The sequence below is a fragment of the Ambystoma mexicanum genome, chromosome 3q (assembly GCF_040938575.1).
Source record: "Ambystoma mexicanum isolate Mex_15411 chromosome 3q, UKY_AmexF1_1, whole genome shotgun sequence".
Classification (NCBI taxonomy): domain Eukaryota; kingdom Metazoa; phylum Chordata; class Amphibia; order Caudata; family Ambystomatidae; genus Ambystoma; species Ambystoma mexicanum.
Genome location: NC_090926.1, coordinates 63292424 through 63313308, shown reverse-complemented (window position 1 = coordinate 63313308; position 20885 = coordinate 63292424). Strand labels below are relative to the sequence as shown.

The 20885-nt window shown below is 43.3% G+C and overlaps 1 protein-coding gene across 5 annotated transcripts in view; it reads left to right on the top strand.

Annotated features, from left to right (window-relative positions):
• The window catches only part of LOC138582116 (zinc finger protein 154-like), a 282557-nt gene that overhangs the window by 222270 nt on the left and 39402 nt on the right, over positions 1 to 20885 (top strand). The window lies entirely within an intron of this gene.

Genomic DNA, 20885 nt, shown 5'->3' with positions numbered 1-20885 from the left:
GGTGCATATAAGCAGTGTACAATCAGTTTGAATTGAAACAAAAATAACTCATTTACAGCTTCTAATGTGTTTCAGAAAACAGTATGCGTTGTAAAAGGTATCAAAAGCGTGTTGTGCTTTACAATAAGTAATGTGCAAATAGATTATTTCTCCAATATGTTGAACTCCAGTAGTGAACAAAATAAACCTACTACCATAAACTGTTCCTTATCAATTAATGACTATAAAGTGTCAAAAAAATCTATTTTACACACAAATATCTCGAAAAAGCTTGTTATGGGTTTAATTAACTGCTCCAGTGACAGCTGCAGTTTTTCTCTGTGCTGGCTCAAGTAGCAGGCATTGTGACATCACTGAAATGTAATGCCTGATCTCAGTGCCTTAGTGCTGTCATTTTCTTATTACAGGTCAATAGTGATGTCACAACTAGCTTGTAATAAGAGCATAATTAACAGGCTTGTATGTGGGTATTGCAGGCTTACATGCATTCTAAGAGAAATAAAGAGTTGAGGAGTGGCTAAATGGGAGGCGAGCATGAGGTTGGCAAAGGAGATGATTTGGGGATACTAGGAAAAGTATAGCTGAGTACGAACACAGGCGAAAGATGTGGGAAGGTCTGTGCTAATCATGGAGGTGTTAGAAGTGAGTGGGAGAATGTGGAGAGCACACAATGCACGCGTGTACGTCGCATGTATGTGCACACACAGCAGTGAGTACCTTTCCGAAAGAAGAGTTTATAAGCGTGATCAGAATCTAAGATGATTGGAGTCAGTCATAGGAGAAAGGGTAAGGTTGTTCCTATGGCATGGCCCCCAGACACCAAAGTGTCCGGGGCCATGTGTAGTTCAAGAAAGTCTGGTTATCGAGAGGCGAGACAGTAAGAAAGAGCCTAGACTTGAATTCTTTCAGAGATAAGGACCATACAATTTGTAAGATAACTCCTTTTGGAGTCCCCTTACATTGTTTTGCATGTGTCCTGTCAAACTAACCATTTTCCCCCAGTGAGTTCCATCCAGATCTCACTGAGGGTGCAGCTCATAGGTTTCTTGCCTTTTGGGAACCGTTAGGGCACTTAAACATTTGGGCTACTGCCAAGGTGCCCCTTAGTCTCCCTTACACCCTGAAAGTTGTCCTGGTTCTGGTTGGTACCAGTGCACTTTAACATTGTGGTGAATCAGTTGGACACATTCTGGCTCACAGGAAGCTCTTCGTTCCTAGAGGCTCTGAAAAAGGAGTCTCTGATCATTGTGTAAACCAGTAGCCAGGCAGCTATACTTGGTTGCTCTTGTGTTATTGAGTGGAGACTGAGAGCTAACGTGGATCATTTTCAGATGTGAGCCCTGACCAGGCTCTCACAAAGAACTGTATATATGTGCCTTTGAGTGCCTGAGTGGGGTGGCTGCGTGGGATTCCGCTGGAATCCACATCCCCGAGTTTGCCTGGGAGTATGCTCAAAGTTGTGCAAGGACTGGCTTGGAACCAAGTGATTTGGATGGTGCGTGTGTATGGGGTCAGTCTCTACCCTGTTTGGGAATAAAAGCAAATACTCTGCACTGGAACTTGGATGCTTCAGGATCAAATCCCAGCAGTTCACAAAGAGTCGACTTACCCAAGGGCAATGAGTAAGGCTCTGCTGCAGCATCTTTTCCACTCCAATACACAGGACAGTGAAGCTCAGCCTCTGTGATGTCCAGAAGGGGAACAGTGTTTGCTGTACTTTCCCTTGATGCAGTGGGGACAGATGGATCTGTTGGCTTTCATGTCTCTAACTTCCATTGATCACCTGTGTTGTTTGACTGTTGGAACTAAGCACCACATCCTTTTTTGCATTTGTTCTTCCGCAGGCCTGTGAGCCTTATGTAGCTCCTGGTTTCAAGGCTCTGGCCCGGGCGCGTACTTTAAACTTACCGCAGGGCAGTAATGGGCCACACTGGAACCATTCCAAAATCCCATACTAGCTAGTAAGGTGTGGCGCGGCGCAGAACAACCTGCGATTTAGAGATGTCAGCACAGGAGATATGCCACAATCCTGGGTTCCTGATATGAAATAATGCACAGTACACAAGAGGGGAGTTGTATTTCATACCCTTATAGACTTTTACCCTTATAGACTTTTATATAAAAAAAAACAACACAAACCTATGAACAGGTAGACTCTCTGTCATTCAGTGCTGACCCCACTCCCTATTTCCATTCAGCATTTGTTATTACATTTTATTAGAGAAGATGCTCAGCGTACCAATCCCCACTTTCGGTTAATGTTCAGTATGTTCCTAATCTCGCCTCTCTCTGGGTTTCATCCCTTCATTCGAAACCTTCCCTCAATACAGTTTTTGCTGCAATCATTTGACTGACATTGGAAGCTGCAGCCTGCCTTAACTGTCTAATTTCTACTCAGGTTAGACTAAGTACATGTCTAAGTACAGTATCTTCAGTCTCTTTCTTTGTTTCTTCCCCTGTTCCTCCACAGCCTTGAGACGCCCCATTCTCCCACGAGTGCTTGCCTATCCCATGGCGCGCTCTCTCTCACTCTCTCTCTCTCTCTTTCTCTCTCTCACTCTCTCTCTCTCATACTCTCTTTCTCTCTCTCTCTCTCTCTAGATATATATATATATTACATGTAGTTATGGTTAAGTTGCTGTTTCCATAGGAAGAGCACTTTTCGGGCGGCTTATAACTCGGCTCCCCCTGGACGAATTCTCACCAAACTTTGCAACGAAATTGTATGGGCCACTCTGAATGTTTTCGCAAAGTTTGGAGATGTTTGGGCCAGGGGGGGGGCAAAGTTATAGGGGGAGTCCCAAAACGTCTTTTTTCGCATAGACTGGACGGATTTTGACGAAATTTGCGGCAGGTGTAGGGGCTTGGCCCAGAAAGCGTGCTTTTGTAAATTTGGTCACCATATGTGCAGTATGTTTCTTTATAATTATGAAAAAGTACGTCTGAAATAATTAGTGATATCTATGTTCGCTCCGCGGTCACACTGCCCTGTTCGGTCGACGAACAAAATACCGATTGGCTAAGGAGCTGGCTTCATGAGCGCGGACACGTCTCTGCTCATTGGCTGCTGCGAGACGTTCTCTGCGTCAGATGGTTTGGATGCACCCGACATCTTAGATACACGGAAAGCGGAGCAACAACCAGCGTACACCTGCTTTTTTCATTAAACTATTTTGCTGTGTCACAGAGCATTGGGAAAGGTTCAGACAGTAAGAAATGGGTGATCTATGCATTTGTTCTTTGGTCGTCATGATGTAATTTCTATGGACACCTTGTACGTATAGTAAATGTGGAGTGTAATAAGGATAGCACTACAGTCCATGTAGTGGGCAAGAAATGAGTAACTGTTGAAAGCACACGCGTATAGGTAGGCAACATTGGAATTGACAACATGCCGTGAATGCATTATTTTTTTCCAATGGCTATTATTATATTCTTTAGTACGCCGCCATGGTGGCACATACTACGGTGGTTGTGGCCAGGGCCTAGAGTCTTGCATGCATGGCCGTCGGCCAAAGGCCTTACTTCCAAGACTGTAGGCCCTGGCCACAATCACCGCCGCATGTGCCACCCATGCATACACCCCTAGTGTTGCGTTTTGATTGGCAAGTTGTGGGGAGTGCATGCAGTTTTGAGTGCATGGCCAAAGGCCATGCAACCAAGAACAAACTGGTAAGTACTAGACTTGGAAGACACTGCACACCCATCCCATGTAAGATCTACAGACATACAGCTAGGAGGGAAGCCTCTGGGCAGAGGTACTGAAGGATAACACACCTATAGAATAACCCCCACTACCACACATCAACAAGGGGGTTGTGGGGAGACCCTGCACTCTTGGGCTACGTTTAAGCATTAGTTGAGTTTAGTTTAGTTTCTTTATTTATACCGCGCGCCGAACCCTGGGGTAACTGGGCGCCGGAGACTTAGATGCAGTTACAACATGGCAAGACTTAGATGCAGTTACAACATGTCAGGAATTATTGTCAATATTTTTTCCAACCCAGTTGGAGATTGAATTTTCTAAACTATTTAGTCTTGTTGTGGCTTGTTCACACATGGGTACTGTCATACCCTGTCATACACCTACTGTCATACCCTGTACGTCTAGTTTGTCTGTGGCGCTAATTTCTATTATTGCTTGCATTTCTTTCTTTAACATTGTTTCATTGAATTTGAAACAGCTTGCAAGAGTTGGCATTAAGGCCATACAATTGACATTTTTGGGCGCTATTTGCTCCATAACATCAGTTGCACATGCATTATCGTCATAAAGTGCATGTATATGCCGGTTTTTCAATACAGCTTGTGCTTCTTGCGATAATACACCAACTCTAATACTTTAAGTGCAATCTGCAGATTGCTGCATGTTCTCTCTTAATTTTCTGTATTGGAAATGTTGCCAAAGGTTAACATTACCTATGCTACCAATAGTTTTCCAGAAGAGTTTGTGGCCTAAGGTTTTAAAAATCGGTTCACCTTTCACTGGTGTCAATTGTAGAAGATCTCCGAAAACGATAATGTGTTTCCCTGCAAAGATTTCTTCGTTATTATTTTTAAGTACTTCTTGCAATCTGAGATGAATCATTAGGTTGGAGACCATGCTCACTTCATCTATTAGTAGCATTTTCATTTGTTTCAATACTCTACGTAATTCCATTGCAGCTTCTGCAGAAAGTTTGTAGTAGTCTAATTTATTTTGATGCTCTACTGGAAGCAGTAGTAATCGGTGTAAAGTCACACAGCCAATGTTGTAGGCAGCTAAACCTGTGGGGGCTATTACAACAGCTGACAGTTTGTTGTTTGTCAATTGTTGAAGGAACTTGCTGATGATTTTGATTAAGAATGTTTTCCCTGATCCAGCTTCACCACTGATGTACAGCAGTATAGGTTTGTAATGTTGGGAGGTACATTCTTTATTTTCGTGTTGTACACCATGTACAATTTGTTTTGTTACGTCTTCAAAAATGGTTTGCTGATCGTTGTTAAGTTTTGCTTGTTGTACAGTTAAGTCTTCTGTATCTTCTTGATACTGATACATGGTGTTTTCTACTTCTGCCATAGATACTTCAGCCTCATTTGCTATTAGTGGTTGTCCTAATGGTTCTTGGCTTCCTGTTACAGAAGGTTGACTACTGTCGGAAGAGTCTTTATCTAGTTGGGCCTGAAGTTCTTATTCCTGTTGCTGCTCATTGTGTAACATTGTTTTGTACTGCGTAAAGTTCACATCAGTGATAGTGCTTTCATTTGCTTTGAAAGCATCTTCATAGCACTCATAATTATCTAGTATCTCTTCCTCTTTTCTCCATGGTTTGAAAAGTTGTAACAGAGACATGTTATATAGTTCTTTCTGATGAGGAGTTTTTAATGACAATTTCACATGATTAGTTACGCTTCGTTTGTTAAGTTTCACTAAGCCCCTTTCACAATCGGTCACTCTATATCTACGTTTGCTTTCATCAGGTTTTACATTATTTTTGTATGCAAAGTTTTGCGCTATGTGGTATAGACACATGCTTTCCAGAGTGGTACTCCTGTTGGGATAGTATGTGTCCAGTAAATTGTTTTTTAGAATGTCTTGGCTGTTGGGATCATTTTTGGCAATTGTTTCTACGTCCTCTCATGATTTTAGCACTCTTTTTCTAGATTTTGCAGGGCCAAGACTGAGCCATACTATGTTGTCTGATTTTTCATACAAAGCAGTGGTGGTTAAACGATCTGCTGCTTCATAGGCTCCACATTCTCGATGAGAGAGCATTTTTATGCCTAGGCTGTACAATTTATGTGATAATGTTTTGTCTGATGCTAGGTCATCCCAGAGGTCTTGAAGCTCTGTTTTTTCTGGCTTTGTTAAGTAGGCTGTAACATATCATGCAACAGCAGTTGAATTGTCTGCAATGTACTGCACACCTATGTTTGCATTCCATAATAGGGCAATGATTGCATTGTAATCATTGATATATTTTGATTCTTCCCTTCTTTTTATGTAATACATGTTTTTAGGTGATTTACCTTTAACACTATGTTGTCATGATGCCCGCTCCTGGGGAGCCGGTTCAAGCCCTGCGTCCCCGAAAGCGGACATCCAGTCCCCAAGGAAGGACCCAGCAACCCCATATAGGGGCCCTTTGGACAGTGTCCTGGCGCCTATGGCGCCAGGCTCATAAAAGACATCAGTCCTGGCACCATAGGCGCCAGGCTCATTATGGATGTGCTTGGGTGCACTTACCTGATGCAGACCATGCTGCAGGATCCCGGCCTCCTTGAGGCCTGAAAGGAACTACTTTACCTGTGGGACTAATTTACCATCCGGGCGTGGTTGAGGAAGGATACATACCTGATTGGAGGAAGGATACATACCTGGAACGTCTTCCAAGGCTATTTAAACCCCACCCGAACAGCCACACGTGCTTCGCGTTGTTCTGCATCTAGCAGCTGGACGCTCACCGTGTCTGCTCCTGCATCCTGACTTCTGCCACGCCTGCCAGCATCCTGGATCACCTGCAAAGGAAGAGAAGAAGAGAAGAAGAGAACAGAAGAAGGAAAAGTCCTTACCTGCTAAATCCGCATCCCGGAGACATCTCGCCGACAATCCTGAAAAGGAAGACTTTTATTTAAAAGCTCATCGCGTCGATCGCTGCAGCGCCGCATTCCACTCACCTTTACTGGGCGCCTCCATGTTCAGCAGCGATCATCCGGATTCGCAGTCACGCCCCAGCACCTAGGGAGAAAAAGACCAGAACAAAAGGTGAGAGAGAGAAGGGAATAAGGAAAGCTAAATCTCCATGTTAAGACTTACCTGTTGATTCATTCCCTCTTCATTTCGGGTCCGCGCCGCATCCTGGCATTTCCGGACCCCGGCCCATAAGGGGAAAAAAAGACATCAGCGTTAATGAGCGAATGAAAAGACATTACCAAAAAACGCTCATTAAAGACTTACCTGATTTCTACAAGGATTTCACCTCTCATCTCGGGTCGGTGCCTGTTCCCCGGCATTCCGTACCCCAGCCCCTATGGGGAAAAAGACACTAGCATTAGTACATTAATGCATGGACACAAGGGGAACCTCTTATCAAAAAACTTACCTGGAAGCCAAGCAAGTTTGGTTCTCACCAATCCGAAAATCCAGTGAAGTAACTGTATACCAACGCGCCCCTGCATCAGAAGCAGGATGGAGAGCTCGTCCTTCCAGACCCTAAGGTGAGACGCTACGAGGAATCACAGAAGGGTTTCGAGGAGGGTCAGAGGAGAAAGTGGGAGGCTGATTGCATTACCCCGCAGACAGTTAATCCCCTATGTTTGCCTACAGAAGAATACTTCTGCGAGCCAGACAAGCCAGATTTGGGGCCCCGGTCCAGTCCGTCTTCCGAACCCTGCGCATCACCTTAGAAGAGGTCACAGCAGCGCGAACCAAGCCAGCGCCTCCGTGGGAGTCAGGTGAGCGTTACATATGTCGAACCGAAGACATTAAGTTGTTTACTTCACCTGTTTCTGTAACTGGTCTAGGGAAACCAAAGCGGCATTTGGTGTAGTATTTATCTTTCTTTTTGTATTTGCGGTGGCAATATTTGCCACATTTGTGTCTTTGAAATTGTAAAATCTGCCCATGCAGCTCACTATGTGTCTGTTGTGAAGGGATTTCACATGTGACATATTTTTGGATAAACTGCAAAACAGTGCTATCACTGTCGTGCCCAAATTTTGGTGCACCTTTGATCCATAACAGCATGTGAATATGTGGTGCTCCTCTCGCTTGATATTCTTTTCTCCAAAAGAAGTGTTGCACTTCTCCAAGGGGAGGAACAGTTTTATTGCAAATAAAGTGTAGCATTGCAATGAAACGATGATGGAAATATCTTGAGACATTAACTGGATCTAGAGAGCAAAGTTCGCCAGGTGTTAATATATCTATGTTGTTTTTGTTGCTGTTTGCTGTGCGTAGGAACTCATGTAAATCTTCCCATGCATATTCTGCACAATTTAGCGTAACAAACCAAGTGGTGGTCCAAGGTTTCTGATCATGCAACACACGTCTCTGTGCCGTCTGAACCAGTATTCCTTTGTACCATGCATGTTTGCAAACAAATTTGTTATACTTGATTGTCAAACCTCATCTTTTTCTTGTACTTTTTGTATTAACTGCGTAGTTGACTTATTTTGAAAGTGCGTTCCAGATTTAAGAATGTGTGCAACTCCATAACATAGTGTTGCAAATTCACTTTCATAGAGTAGGTCGAATATGTATTGAACATTTTGTCTAAATCTGGGATCTTGCAAATACATTCGTAATGAGTGGTATTCTGATGCCCCAATCTTAGTGGGTCTATCATCGTATCTTCCATCTTTGCCAGTAGGAAATAGCAGTGGAAAAGCACGTGCTTCTATACTTGTTTCCCAAATACTCATTGGTGACCCTTTGGTTTGTCGCATTTGGTAAGTTTCTAGTGCATCATCTGTGCTTTCATTGGAATGCAAAGGATGAATTGTGTAATGGTCCAAAAGAGTGGATACTGTAGCTGGATCCAGAAGTTCGAATTGTCCAGTTTCTGATGGCTCTTGAATTATTTCAGTTGTTTGCCTTAAGCTTTCATCAATATTTATTTCCTTGTAGTACTCATTATTGTCTTTTAGATATTGCAATGCTTGTCTTACTTTGTGTAAGTCCACTAATTGTTGCCAAATTTTTCTGGCCTTTGTTGGTACTCCATTTACCAAGACTATTAAAGAATGCTCTATTGAACGTTCCACTCCTAGAGTGTGTACATTTTCCGTTAGATCTAATGGCAAGTAAACTACTTTGCCACGAATGCCTTTCACCAATTCAGAGGAAGGTAATGTTGCTGTTATTGGATGAAGGCGTATAATTCCTTGAAATGGGTGAACTGTTTGAATTATTATGCTCTCATACAAATTGAGCTGTTGCAGGATTTTTGGTAATGGAAACAATTCCAAATTATTTGAAATAGCATGTGAAGGAGTGTGGTTGTTGTCTAATTTTGCAGTACAGTAACTGCAACATATTAGGCGTTCAGTTATTTCATATTTGTTTTCAGCTAACAGGTACAAAGCTAATTCAAACCATTTAGAGTCTTCATTGTTTTCTATTTTGTATGCTATGTCCAAATTTTTTGTGTCCTTTTGTAAAACGTTCTGCGGCATCACACACACACATGGTTTGGTACTTCAGCCGATGACCTTTTAAATGTTACTATTTCTTTTGTGTATGTGTGTAATAGAAGGTTGCTATGTGCAGAATTGTCGCTACTATGTTCTAAAACTGTTGCATTTTCTACGTGGCTCTCACTTCCAAAATACTTTTTCTGAATACGGTCCATTTCTTCTTGTAAGTATTTGGGTGTGCCATGCATTTAAATTGCCTAATTCTGAAGCTGGACATTTTGCATAGTATATTTTATACACTAAATTTCTTCCTTTGGAATGATGTACTGATATTCTTTTGATATCATGGAAGTTACTTTTGCAAATAGGCCCAGAAATGCAGGCTAATGAATGTCGTTTTAGTCCTGTGTCTTTCCGCACTGCACAAATATCCATATTCTGCAGCACTTTCATTTTACTTTTGTCTTTACCTTTTACATATTGATTGAGGAACTGACGTAAAGATTTGAAAGCTTTGTTTGGAATGGCACACATTGATGTGCACGGCCATTCGTATACTGGACGGTGTGGTTCTGCTGAATCGAGAGGTAATTCTGAGTTTTCAGGAGATAGTTTTGTAAGCAGTGTTTCTTGTTCCATGATGGTAGCATTGATTTTCTCATACCCTCATCCACTGCTATGGATGGCAATTGTATTTGTTTGATTTTGTTTGCATGCTTCTTCATTAAAATATGGCTCTGTGGTTGTTGTGTGACTCCATTCACCACCACAAACATGCAAGAAATTCTTTTTGTTCACATTCCGTTTATTGCTGAGTTTCTTTTGTAGTTTGGTACTTAGTGTTAAAGAGAAGAAAGCACTAACAAAACTAATATGAACAACTTCCTTTTGAGAAGGATTGCACTGTCCATGAGTGCTTGTAGAATTAACTTTCTACGGTACATTTTAAGGGGTGAGGATGATTTTGGTCCTCTTCTTAGTAGATTCTGAAGGACTCTGTGACGGAACATTTTTGCTAAAATACTTTTTTTACTATGGCTTCTTCTTACACTAACAGGATTATTAGGAACATTGTTAGCTACACTGGCAGCTGTTTTTTTTTACAGCATTTCTGTGTTTTGTGACACTTTTTGATGGAGAAGGTACAGTTTCGGTAGTTGAGACTTCCTTTATTATGTTACCCAACTGCATTAGCTAGTTTATACCAAGATTCTCTACAAACTCTACAACAGGTGCATGCTTACATTGGGCTCCTTTATTTTTATTTGCTCTAATTCTGCGTTCCTTTCTACGGAGTTGCTTTTTGGTTTGCATCCTTTGCTGTCTTTTGAGAAAAAAAGATATACTTTGCTCTGTTGTCCAATGTATGTGTGCAGTGTGCATGTGTGCATAAGTTTGACGGGGAAGCTCTTTGGTATGGTGTATCAACGTACAGTGAACTGTAACAATTATTTGGTAAGGCTACTTTACTGTTTGTACTCTCATCTGAAGCACATTGTAGTAGTATACAAAGTGGCCTACTTGTGACGAGAACGATTATTAATAACCGAAATGCCAAAAACTTGGTACAGTAACTTCCTTTCACAATCTAACCTTCTAAGGATTACCTGTTATTTCAGTACCAAACACACAGGGATTTGTCAGCCATTCTGCCTGTTATTCTTTGTTCAATAAATGGATATTTGTAGGTAGAATGGTTTACAAATCAATGCTTGCTTTGGTGCCCAAAATAAAGAAATAACCCACGCAGCCTCTTTAAGGAGTAATTACAATATAAAGGTTGTACTGTACTTACTTTTTTGTGCAAGATGACCAGATTTCTTCGGATATGTCGTCTGCAGTGTAGATGCTGTTGATTCTCAGGAGAGTAGTCTTCACTGCAAATTAAAAAAACAATATCAATTACTTTGTGTGTTTGCAGCAGTGATGATACTGCAGACATTACTTGTGCTTCTTTCGTAAGAGGATTGAACTTTCATATTTCAACCCAGTACACGTGCACATTTCACTTCACTCTGTGCAGTCTTTGCCTAGTACTTTCAATATGGTACTATAAAGTCCTTCAAAATAACTAAATCTTTTAAGGGTATGGAAATGCCTTGTTCTTTAAAAAGCGTACTATGCATAGGAGAGAGGTTTGTAAGCGATAGGGCAAAGTACTAGATGGGGAAACATTTTGTACTTTTTAATGAAAAGCACAATGTCAAAAAATCGGGAGACCCTCAGAAGGACATGTCAGCACTACAATCGGGAGCGCTTACTATTCTCATAAAATCACATTGCAAGTGCCATTACTGTAGGCAGTACAGAGTACAGAACTCCGACATTTTCACATACAAAATTGAGGTCTGCCCTAAATAGGCATGCTTGCAACGTATGTACAGGTTATGCGGAAGACAGTAAGCAGTCGTGCGATTTGTGATTGACAAATCGGCAATCTTGCACTTTAAAGGGGGAGCGTTATGTATTCCCTATGGACATTTAGCGGCATTATTTTGTCTATTTTAAATCATAAGGCTTCCATAAGTTCTCTGACTAAAATATACATACCTGTACTCTATACCGATGCATCTGGACATGTATGGATCTGTACGTAGAAATTTGCAATACTTGCACAGTAGCTTGTAAAGTAGGTGCTTTGCAATCGTATGCGATTTCCATTAAGAATCATCGACAGTAATTCTGAAGTGCGCAATAGTGATGACGGAGTTGAAATTAGTGATGTTCTATGTGATTGGTGGATGATTGTGCGACCGCTTAGTTTTGTCCAATGAGGTATTTGCTTTGGTACCGCTGTAGAAAGGGTGGAAGGACTGGGTAAGAGTTACGTGCCGCACATAGCCAACGCTTGTCCGTTGGTAGGGCGTGTCACATATGGGTTTCTACAGCAAATCCTGCATGGAAAGGCGACTGTAGGCATCAGCCAATCAGATGTTCACATTACTCTTTTGTGTCGAAAGACGGTGCGCACACTGAAAATGGCAGAGGTGGAGAGGGTCAGGGTTTTGATGCTTGGAGACATTGTTGTACTAGGCTTACAACACTATGCCGAGAGTAAGCATGTGGCGCACCATTTCGATGTGCGAGGAGTGGATGTGGTGTGGAGCTCTGACACTGATGCCAATGCTGCGGCAATTCTGCAAGTTTGTAGAGATATGCATAGAATGACCACTCCTCGTGGTAATTTTGCACATACGGTGCTTGCCATTTGGGATACCTGACTTCACGTACTTTGTTGCCAGATTTGGCACAGTTGATTGAAGAGAGTACAATGGAACAACAGTTCTGTTTTCTGTCCAGATCAAAGTATCGAGAGGTGTATCATCATTCGCGGCATTCGTGCATTCATGCTATGCGTTGGTATGTTTTTTTGTAGCCACGATAACATTGTTCCAAGCAATGCGCTTTACTTTAAAGGAGATGGTGTTGGTTGCGCTATCTTCTTTGGGAAATGCAATGTTCTTTTGGAACGTAAGGCTTGCTTTAGAGAAGGTTCTGTAATGTTTGCAAGAGTAAAGCAAGGACAAAAAATAAAAAAAAAATCATAAATTACCAGATGTCTGTACGGTATCTGGCCAAAAAAAAAAAACGGCTCTTTTCAGAGCCTACCTTAAAGGGGAAAAAGGGGAATAGTACTTTAATGTACTGTCGTCACGCTCTGATCCTGTACATGTCCGCGAACATGGCGGTAGTTATCAGCCAGCACATATGACCACCGGGTACTGAAGGGTGGAGCCGCATGTAAATGAGAATGAGCAGAGCTAGGGATTGGTCCATAAAGTTCAGTAGGTGTGTTCTGACTGACGTACTTTAGTAAGACCTTCTTCTCCCTCACAGGAGACCACACAGCCATGGCTTTCCATGCTCCAAAACAGATTATCTGGATTTTGGGAGACTCATGGATACATTGGTTGAAGGTGCATGCAGAAAGCTGCAGTTTATCTACAAATCTCGGATTTCCACATGCGGAAGTGCACTGGCATGGGGTGCATGGCATGAGATGGCTGGACTTGGTACCTCTTTGTGTTACTTTACTGACAGAGCATCTTCCAGATATACTGATCATTCACGGTGGAGGAAACAGTTTAGGCTATGTGTCTGGAATTTCTTTGCAATTTGCAATGAAGGAAGGACTCACGAAGCTCATGGACATGTTTCCAAATTGTCAAATACTTTTTTCCCGTATTGCCCAAAGACAAATATGGCTGCTTTCTTCTGCATTTGGTTAAGAGATGTTGGCATGTCCTCTTTCCAAAATGAAAACATTTCATTTCGCAGGACTTTCATTTTCTGCAGAGATGGAGTCCACCTCACATATGCTGGCAATTAGATTTTTCTTCGCAATGTCCAAAATGCATTGCAACCTCTTTTGCAATCACATTAACCTATCTGACAATCCGTTTTCCCCAATCCACTTTTTTTGACCAACACAACACACCACCGAAAGGCTCTTTTCAAAGCCGCCAACGTACACTTTATTGCGTTTGCTCCGCTTGCACCCTCACTTTTTTCCTCCACGACTGTACGCACATTTTTTCAGAACTCTGCAGGGGTCTACGGCCGGCACTTCATAGTTCTATTGTTATACTGAGAAAGGTGGCTCTGAAAAGAGCCTTTTCTGTAATTTTTGTTGTTTTTACTTTCATTGTTTAACAGCACACGGCACTAGGAGAAGAGGCGAAAGGAGGGTAAGGAAGGGACACCAGCCACAGAGATAAGAAAGGGCAACTGAACTGAGAAATATTTAGGGTGAGCTTTATTTAGGTAAGGATCTTCTGGTGCTCGGTGACTGCAGCCTCAAAAGCACTTCGAAAACTCTCCCCCATGCAGAGTACTGCGTCACAATACGTGCGCATTACTGTCACCTTTTGAAAGGTAAGGGTCAACAGCATTGCGAATGGCTTGTGAGGCAGCTGGAGGAAGGCGCTCCCCCACAGGAGTGTCTCTTGTGGTGGGAGGATTGGATACCGAGGATGCTGTGGAGGAACTCAAATGACAACGCTCTTCACATGGCACCACCTTGCGAATGTCCGCAGTGTGGAACAAAGTAGGTGTCGCTTCATGGTTGTCGTACCAAAACTGTATGCTCCAAATCTCCCGCCACTCAACACCACCTCGCACTGGTTACACTTCACCAGGTTCGCACGTGCCTTTGGTACATTCCCATAAATGGAAAACAACCGCCAGACCCACGACTCCCACCGAGTGCTCCTAGTGCGGAGTTCCTCCACTTCATTCTCTTCCTCGATCTCTACATCCTCACCCATATATTTCTCTGCAGGCCCGTGGTGGTGGTGGTGGTGGTGGTGGTGGTGGTGGTGGCGGGTTTGGGGGTGGTGCAGAGGCTAATGACCCAACAGCAGCCATGGAAGCCATACCGATTAGTTTCCTTTTGGTCACTACAGCAGTAAAGGCAACACACCTTAATCTGTTATAGCTAGAAGGACAATGAAGATGCGCTTGGGGGTGTGGCCTTTTGTAGGGGTGGAGGGGTGTGCCTCGTGACCGTCTTCATCCCTACAAAGCCGTACACATATTTTACACAGCAAGTCCTGAGGTGGCCTATGTGTGAAATTACATTTTTACACTCTACAATACTTTGCCTTGTGTCTACAAGGTCATTTGTATTGTTGCGGAAGCACACCAACCGCAGAAATTAGTCCCCACGCTCAGCGTAGGTGCGGTCACATGATGATGTCCTCAACACATCCGCCCCAGTTATGAAAGTCTCCTGGACAGAAAATGCAAAGAATCAAACGTGTGCATGCGCACAAGTGTCCTACGGACAGTGTTTGGGTTCTCAAACTACTTCAAAGTGCGACACAAGTGAGACGGACAGTTAGGAACAGGCGCGATGTTCGCAATACTTACGTTTCTACTGCGCATGTGCACACATGCTATGTTCACTGTACGGACAGTTCCTGTGTCCTTAGGACAACTCCATTTTGTTTGCCTACGAACTTGCCGGCAACCGCGCCTGTTCTACAGACGGCACCATTTTGGCTGCACCCGATACGGACCGCTATACTGTCCTTCACACACTCCCATTATCCTCATTTACACTCATTCCAGACATCTGGTGTGTTCTACGAACATGTATTATCTCGTTTCCAAGCGGTACGCTGAGGTAGTATATCCTTTGGACACCCCTTTCTGTTTATGTACGCATAATTTCAACAGATGGTGCAGTCACACATCACATCCGTCTTACTTGACATTGCACAGCACTCACATTCCATTCCTTGCGGGTAGGTCGAACATGCGCACAGTTCGCGTGAACATTTTACGTCTTTTAAAAAAAAATCTATACACAAACTTTTTCTCTACACACACATCAATCAAAAAGTAGCAGGGGAAGCAGACACTGAAACAAATATGGAGGAATTAGGATTCAACACGGGCTGGTTATGAGGAGAAGATTTATGAGGGGAAGAAGGGATGGATATTTCGTCAAAACGTCTATTTTCCTGTTCAAGGTTTGGGGATGCACTAGGCAATGGAGAAGCAGGGCAGGTGCAGGTGGGGCAATGATAACAAACCTTTCCTCGCACAGTCCTCCACAAACTCCTGTAAACCTTGAAAATTGGCGTTCAATATGGCCATTTTCTCCTCTACCCACTTTATCCTGTCTTCTTCTGTCTCGTTTGTTACCCTTTCGGTCTTTTTTTTTTCCTGGTCTGTTCAAAACAAAAATACATAAGTTCAATGCCTCTAAAATACGGGTCACTATTTTGCATATGCAGAGCAATGTGTACCATTATTGTCGCTGTCTTCAGACATTTCCCCATGTGGGAAATACTTCTCCAGCCACTCCAAAGTACTAGCCATTTCTGAGACAAAACTACAGAAAGAAATTATTATTTATGCACCACATACCAAAAAATAAACTCACGCATATAAAAAAAATGATCTGCACTCACTCTTTTGCTGTAATCTCCCTTCGTCCTACTACGTCCGTCCACTGTCGTTCCAGGCTGCCGAGTTTCTGTGAAGTGATTAAGCTGGAGGCATCCTTTTTTTTTATGGTACCATCCACTTCATTCTGCATGCTTATTTAATTTGTTGTTTTCTATTCCCAGCTCCCAGCTTTCCATATTTACTTATTACTACTTATAATATCTTTATGCCCTTTTTCTATGTTGCACACTTTTTGTGTAAGACAATAGTACATTTTCTACTACCCCCCCTGCCTCTTTCGGTAATGTTGATTCTGTCCAACCCCGTCCGCAACAGGCGCTCAGTCCGTACCTTTCCAATATCAATAGGGAGGGGGTTCTGTATGTTCCATGTTAAATGTATGTCAAGTACGTAGATTATACTACATATCTCTCAAAATTACGTGATTTCAGTGTATATTCTGCTCACCAACTTCATTGCCACAATTTCATGCTTACCTTCCACCTTACAAAAATCTACCCACTTCCCTACAAAACAAACTTTGTTAAGGGGACATTATGGTTAAGTTGCCCTCCCAAAAAACAGTGAAATTCACTACAAAACAAACTTTGTTGAGGGGACGTTATGGTTAAGTTGCCCTCCCAAAAACCAGTGAAATTCACTACAAGAAAACTTTGTTGAGGGGACGTTATGGTTAAGTTGCCCTAACAAAAACCTGTACACTTCACTAAAAAAAACTTTCCACCTCCCCTTTATGCTTCAAATTAAAACTGAAAAACCCCTGAAATTTGCCAGTTAAGGGTATGGAAATGCCTAGCCCCCAGCCCTGACGCCACCACCCCTGTGCACTGCTACCACTAACACCCAGACCATGAAAGATGTCATCTCAAATGTCAATGCTGACATCAATGACGACATCACTTGTTTAGCCCCTTTCTTTTCCTTCCCTGCCATACATATAAATGTACAATCAGTGAAAAAATGTCACTAAAGGAATGTTATACTTCACAGTGCAACCAAACACCACTGCACATTCCCCCTTTATAGTAAGCTAAGCAACCATAACGTGCACCATCTACGTGCATTGCTAAGACTAACACCCAGGACATCAAAGATGACATCACAAATATCATTGATGACATCACTGATGACATCACATGTGAAAATAATATTCCTAAAAAGTCCCTACCTACAAGGGGTTCTTTCTATTATGTTGGTAGCAAGATGTCAGGGGTGATTGTGTAATGTTACACATGTAATAACTAGCTCACAAATCTAGACTTAATACACACTTGTGCTACAACAAACAATACATATGACGACTCAATGCATATAACTAAGCGGCACATACAGGGAAACTGAAGTAGGGTAGAAGGAACTAGCAACATCCGACAGGTTATCTTCCTGTATACAAATTAATTGTGTGTTTGAGGCCTGCTATTGCCCAATGCATGTGCATCATGAGCTGACACCAGACCCTAAGGAAAGTACTTTAAGAACACACGACAAGGGTAACGTTTTGGTATACAGCACCTTTGCAATTTTCATATTGTGCTGGTCAGTGAATAAAACCACTTAGCCTACATTTTTCAGTGCACCAAAATAAGTGAGGCAGACATGTGATGTCATCAATGATATTTGTGGGAGCGCTGGCGTTCTCTGCAAATACCCAAATGACTCGATCACTCAAGAAGGAGTCGATCCAGGATATGGTTTCTAGCGAGAAGTTGGCAGTTCAGGAAAGGTGATGAGCGTGGATTTTATGGTCCACCAAGTCAAAGGCAGCCGACAGGTCTAGGACTAGTAGTAGTGCAGGAATGCCGTTATCCCTGATTTCGTTGATCTGGATATTTAGATCCAGCAGTGCCTTTTCTGTTTTAATTGCCTGGCCGAAACCCCGACTGGTGCATCCCCCGTAAATTGTTAGCTGCCAGGTTGCTCTGTATTTGCACGTAGGCTGCTCTGTCCAGAATCTGTACTAAAAAGGGGACAGTAGTGATGGGGTGATAGTTGGTGGGGATTGTAGGGTTGAGCAAGGGTTTTTTAAGGAGAGGGAGGACCCAGGCTTATTTGAGGCTAAATGGGACAATGCCTGTGGTGAGGGAAGCGTTAATGAATGAGGCAATAAAAGGTGCCAGGGGCTCTGCGCGTTCTTTGATGGCGTTTGCAGGATAGATGTCACCTTTACAGCGGGAAGGTTTGAGGCTATTGAGGATGGTTAGGACATCGTCCTCTGCGACATTGGTGAATTTAAACAAAAGCAAGTCATGGGGTTGGGAGGAGAAACCGGTAGTGACCTTAATAGAGTTAGGCAGTAAAACCGAATTTACTATTACGGCCACTTGGTCCGACGAAATTACTGCTGGATTACAAGTCGCAGTGGCAGAGTTAATTCCCATTGCACTCGATGGGGCATTCATTTTTGGCAGAATTACTGCCGGTGGAATTGCCACTTCAGTAATTCCACTGATTTTGCCGGTTTTCAGCAGAAAGTGGGAGGATTTACCTCCAGCAAGATGCTGGAGGTGAATCCTGCATTCCAGAGGTATACTCGTAGTATGGCAGAGCAGTAAACGGGGCAGTAATTTGGTTACCGGCATAATTCTTTCCCGCACCGCCACACTCATAATGAACCTATGGTGCTATCAATTGTGGGACTTTTGGAGCCCCAAACACACATTTCCTCTTTGACAGTTCATTTTTGCGTGGGCTTGTGGAGTCCTACGTTTTCTTCCATCAGGCTTTCCCCCGTGATGGTGCTTTGAAGGGAAAGTTGTCGTTGGGCTCTGCCCAGGAGCACCTGCGCAGATCCAGCAATGATCCGCGGTGTAGCCCAGCTGGCAGGGCTACAGGTAATTAGTTTGCGCATGCCGCCCTCCCTGTCCGGCCCTGATGCCCTGCAGTCACTGAGGTACCTTATCTCCACGGCCTACCCCGTCTGACCCCAGGACGGGGGGCTAGCCTCGCTCAGTCATGCGCACTCTTCACTCGGGCCGCCGCACACCACGTGGCCTGGGACTTTTATTATCTCCGGTCAGCCTGGGATGGCCCCTGGCGAAACATATCCACATAGACCACACCCTAGTTCCTGGGCCCCAACCCCAGACTGGGGAGCTATCTTCACCGGGCCGCACGCGACACACTACGCGAGCTTGCCTTTTGCCCGTCGCCTGCCCAGACTGGTGTCCGGTTGAGCTGTTCTCCCTCATCCCTACCAGGGCACGTCACTGGTCTCTGGGTCGCCCCACACACACAACCTCGGACTCGGGGTGTTATCTTCACCTGGGCCGCACCCAACATGCAGCGCAGGGCTTTTGATTTTAGCTGGGCTGCAGTTAGCATAGACGGCCCGGTCAGCCACCTCCTGGATGCCTTGGGGGCTGCTCGTGGGCACCGCCACCCAGAGAGTGCTAATCTTTTTTTCTCTTTTCTTTCTCTGTGTCTGATTGTCTCTGTTTCTTACCTTCTTTCAACCGTCCCTTTGTAACGATCTTTTTAGAATCTTGGGTTCAGGTAAGTCTACGTGGGTTGTGAGGGGAGACCTGCTTATTATTGTGTGTCCCAGAATTGTAGGTGTCCCTCCCCAGGTTGAGTACACATGGTACGGGCAGGTAAGACCAGTCAAGCACATAAACAGCAAGACAAAGTTTTAAAAGTTATCATTTAATGTCTATTTTTCTTCTGTCGCTACCTATAATGCTTTCCCTACCCAAACCAGTATATAAACCCCCCCTGCTTGAAAGGGCCCGATTTGGGCCCAGGGGTTACACTTACTTAAAGCCCAGTTGGAATTTGTATTCATTTCATGATCATCTAAGATCACCATTATGTACGTGTTCCTATATTCTGAAACGTTATTTGATTCACTTGCATGTCAGTATTTTGTAGTTGATCCATTTGCAAAACTTGGAATAACTAATGTATTTTTACAGATACATTGGGCCTCATTACAAGTATGGCGGTGCAGTAAAAAACGGCAGTAAAATGGAGGTAACTCTGTTACCGCCACATTACCGCACCGCCGTACTATAGGTTTGCCGGTGAGGTGGAAGAAAAACCTCCAGCAAAATATTGGAGGTAATTCCGCTGCCTTACTGGCAACAATCTGCGGAATTACCGCCATTGGTAATTCCGCTGAAATGCCATAAATGGGGACTAAAACCGCCATACCGCCACTTGTGACCAAGTGGCAGTAAAGGTAAATCCGTTCGGCAGTATTCCAGCGGATTTACCACAGGAATACTGCTAAACCTGTAATGAGTCCCATTGTGTGGACATTCCCTTATTTTTTTTCTGTCAAGTGTTCACTGTACCTTTTAAACCAGTTCTCTCCTTCTAAAGAGGTGCCTTCACTACTCGGGCCATATTACCCCTGCCAGAGTAAGCACCCTGTTAACCAATTAGGATTGACAAAGCTGGGTCCTAGAAATATGACCTAAGAAAAATCTTCCTAACTACATGTACATATTTACGGATCGTGAAGAGTATTTTGAACATAATTCTCCTCTTAATGGGGAGACAGTGTACTAAAAACCTGGCTTTTGAGAGTTGCTGCCTTTTGGGAAACTCCACGGTAATGAGAACAGCGGTCTTTTTGATTGACTGCAATTTGTGAGTAGAAGGGATGGGGAGACCGGAGACCAGCAAAGGGGGCATTTCCATAGCCCAAGACAGTGAGTTCATTAGGGCACCCACCACAACGTTTCTTAAATTTGTGGGGAAGAGAGTCAGAATTCATTTAAACCTCCCTCTGTTCAGTAACCCGACACAACTTTGACTTAAAATAATTTGCACGCATAAAATGTTTTATTTCTCCCCATAAAATGTTGTGGTCACTTAGGTCAGCTTCACACAAGCCATGTCGCGTA